The sequence below is a fragment of the Schistocerca gregaria genome, unplaced genomic scaffold (assembly GCF_023897955.1).
Source record: "Schistocerca gregaria isolate iqSchGreg1 unplaced genomic scaffold, iqSchGreg1.2 ptg000001l___fragment_1, whole genome shotgun sequence".
Lineage (NCBI taxonomy): Eukaryota > Metazoa > Arthropoda > Insecta > Orthoptera > Acrididae > Schistocerca > Schistocerca gregaria.
This window is the reverse complement of record NW_026061697.1, coordinates 1,411,790-1,415,912: the sequence shown is the minus strand read 5'-3', so window position 1 is coordinate 1,415,912 and position 4,123 is coordinate 1,411,790.

Below are 4,123 nucleotides of genomic sequence, written 5' to 3'. Positions count from 1 at the left end.
GCCATTTGCTACTTCTGCAGAAGCGGCGACGACGACGACGACCGCGAGAGGCTCTGAGATATGTGAGAAATACATCTATAAAATGTAATTCAAACTGCCTCATTCCACCTTATGCTGTACCGCTTTGGCAAATGCTTTATCTGCGCCATTCGCCTTAATCACATCTGAGAGTAATTCTTAATAAAACGCCTGTCGCTAATTGTTCGTCATCACAGATACTGTTTGCTATACGGCCACGACGCGCAACTGATTTCCAAAATTCATCTTTCTCCTGTGAGGACGGAACTTACGACCCCTGGTTTATTAGACCAATGCTCTAACACTGAGCTAAAGAGGCGCGGCCTAGCGGTACTCTTGGGTACTTCGTCCTTACGGTCGTCTGCATCATCAGACTTCAGCTGACAACACGTCATTTTAGCGGCTAATATTTGCAGCTATGGCGACCCATTACTGCTTGGGTACACATCTGACACGTAACCGATGTGCTCTCCAAATAACAACACTTGCATTTCAGAACATGTCTTTCACACATGTCTACAAAATCACCTTCACCTTCAAATACTGTTTCCTCGCGACTGACAGAGACGTAGGCAAAGTTTAAAGTTGCTATTTCCATTACATCTCGTTAATCAGAAAAACGGTAATTTACATCTGCAGCGGAACAAAATTCCGTTCCGCCCAGCGTGTGGCTCGAACCCACGACCCTGGAAATAAGAGTCTGACGCTCTACCGACTGAGCTAGCCGGCTACCTCGGTGAATACCTGCCGGGTAGCACGTCACACAGTACTCGTTTGGATTGGGTGGTCCCATACAGAATCTCTCCATGCTGCCTAATGTTTTCCTAACGTCACACTCGTCACGTACTTCACTTTTATGTCATAATCATTTCTGAGAGGTAAAGAAATTGCATTACAACATGCAGAGCTAGTGGCGTCAAAATTAACACACATACTTGATGTGACTCAAAAGCCGAACGAGTTTCTTTCCGACGTTGTTTTAGATGTGCAAATGCCAGTCAAAACACGCGGTGTCGGTACTCTGCCGACCATTTCGCTAGTTAACACCGGTCTTGTTGTGTGTGTTTCAAGCTCAAGAGCATCTCCAAAGCAAAAAATGGTCAACAGCAACATTCAGACGGTTTCGTACTGCTCAATTGCTACATTAAAACGCTATGTTTCTTTTTCAGAACTAGAAAAGAAAACGAGCGTGACAGCATTCGAACCTGTAATCTTCACATCCAAAGTCCGACGCCTTATCCATTAGGCCACACAATCACTGACGACCATCTACAACATGTATACGACTCATCTCGCAACGCTCACACCCCTGAGGATTTGTGTTTTCGTTCTACACAGCCGCTGCCCCTTGCTCTTTCCCACCCATTCGTAACATTCAACCTCTTACGAGACCGACCAAATATAGACTGAGAAACAAGACCACACACTTTGTGCATTCGGAATCGAAGGCAGGGCGTCCCTCGCCGCATTTGCTACGATGGCCATTTGCTACTTCTGCAGAAGCGGCGACGACGACGACGACCGCGAGAGGCTCTGAGATATGTGAGAAATACATCTACAAAATGTAATTCAAACTGCCTCATTCCACCTTATGCTGTACCGCTTTGGCAAATGCTTTATCTGCGCCATTCGCCTTAATCACATCTGAGAGTAATTCTTAATAAAACGCCTGTCGCTAATTGTTCGTCATCACAGATACTGTTTGCTATACGGCCACGACGCGCAACTGATTTCCAAAATTCATCTTTCTCCTGTGAGGACGGAACTTACGACCCCTGGTTTATTAGACCAATGCTCTAACACTGAGCTAAAGAGGCGCGGCCTAGCGGTACTCTTGGGTACTTCGTCCTTACGGTCGTCTGCATCATCAGACTTCAGCTGACAACACGTCATTTTAGCGGCTAATATTTGCAGCTATGGCGACCCATTACTGCTTGGGTACACATCTGACACGTAACCGATGTGCTCTCCAAATAACAACACTTGCATTTCAGAACATGTCTTTCACACATGTCTACAAAATCACCTTCACCTTCAAATACTGTTTCCTCGCGACTGACAGAGACGTAGGCAAAGTTTAAAGTTGCTATTTCCATTACATCTCGTTAATCAGAAAAACGGTAATTTACATCTGCAGCGGAACAAAATTCCGTTCCGCCCAGCGTGTGGCTCGAACCCACGACCCTGGAAATAAGAGTCTGACGCTCTACCGACTGAGCTAGCCGGCTACCTCGGTGAATACCTGCCGGGTAGCACGTCACACAGTACTCGTTTGGATTGGGTGGTCCCATACAGAATCTCTCCATGCTGCCTAATGTTTTCCTAACGTCACACTCGTCTCGTACTTGACTTTTATGTCATAATCATTTCTGAGAGGTAAAGAAATTGCATTACAACATGCAGAGCTAGTGGCGTCAAAATTAACACACATACTTGATGTGACTCAAAAGCCGAACGAGTTTCTTTCCGACGTTGTTTTAGATGTGCAAATGCCAGTCAAAACACGCGGTGTCGGTACTCTGCCGACCATTTCGCTAGTTAACACCGGTCTTGTTGTGTGTGTTTCAAGCTCAAGAGCATCTCCAAAGCAAAAAATGGTCAACAGCAACATTCAGACGGTTTCGTACTGCTCAATTGCTACATTAAAACGGTATGTTTCTTTTTCAGAACTGGAAAAAAAACGAGCGTGACAGCATTCGAACCTGTAATCTTCACATCCGAAGTCCGACGCCTTATCCATTAGGCCACACGTTCACTGACGACCAACTACAACATGTATACGACTCATCTCGCAACGCTCACACCCCTGAGGATTTGTGTTTTCGTTCTACACAGCCGCTGCCCCTAGCTCTTTCCCACCCATTCGTAACATTCAACCTCTTACGAGACCGACCAAATATAGACTGAGAAACAAGACCACACACTTTGTGCATTCGGAATCGAAGGCAGGGCGTCCCTCGCCGCATTTGCTACGATGGCCATTTGCTACTTCTGCAGAAGCGGCGACGACGACGACGACCGCGAGAGGCTCTGAGATATGTGAGAAATACATCTATAAAATGTAATTCAAACTGCCTCATTCCACCTTATGCTGTACCGCTTTGGCAAATGCTTTATCTGCGCCATTCGCCTTAATCACATCTGAGAGTAATTCTTAATAAAACGCCTGTCTCTAATTGTTCGTCATCACAGATACTGTTTGCAATACGGCCACGACGCGCAACTGATTTCCAAAATTCATCTTTCTCCTGTGAGGACGGAACTTACGACCCCTGGTTTATTAGACCAATGCTCTAACACTGAGCTAAAGAGGCGCGGCCTAGCGGTACTCTTGGGTACTTCGTCCTTACGGTCGTCTGCATCATCAGACTTCAGCTGACAACACGTCATTTTAGCGGCTAATATTTGCAGCTATGGCGACCCATTACTGCTTGGCTACACATCTGACACGTAACCGATGTGCTGTCCAAATAACAACACTTGCATTTCAGAACATGTCTTTCACACATGTCTACAAAATCACCTTCACCTTCAAATACTGTTTCCTCGCGACTGACAGAGACGTAGGCAAAGTTTAAAGTTGCTATTTCCATTACACCTCGTTATTCAGAAAAACGGTAATTTACATCTGCAGCGGAACATAATTCCGTTCCGCCCAGCGTGTGGCTCGAACCCACGACCCTGGAAATAAGAGTCTGACGCTCTACCGACTGAGCTAGCCGGCTACCTCGGTGAATACCTGCCGGGTAGCACGTCACACAGTACTCGTTTGGGTTGGGTGGTCCCATACAGAATCTCTCCATGCTGCCTAATGTTTTCCTAACGTCACACTCCTCACGTACTTCACTTTTATGTCATAATCATTTCTGAGAGGTAAAGAAATTGCATTACAACATGCAGAGCTAGTGGCGTCAAAATTAACACACATACTTGATGTGACTCAAAAGCCGAACGAGTTTCTTTCCGACGTTGTTTTAGATGTGCAAATGCCAGTCAAAACACGCGGTGTCGGTACTCTGCCGACCATTTCGCTAGTTAACACCGGTCTTGTTGTGTGTGTTTCAAGCTCAAGAGCATCTCCAAAGCAAAAAATGGTCAACAGCAA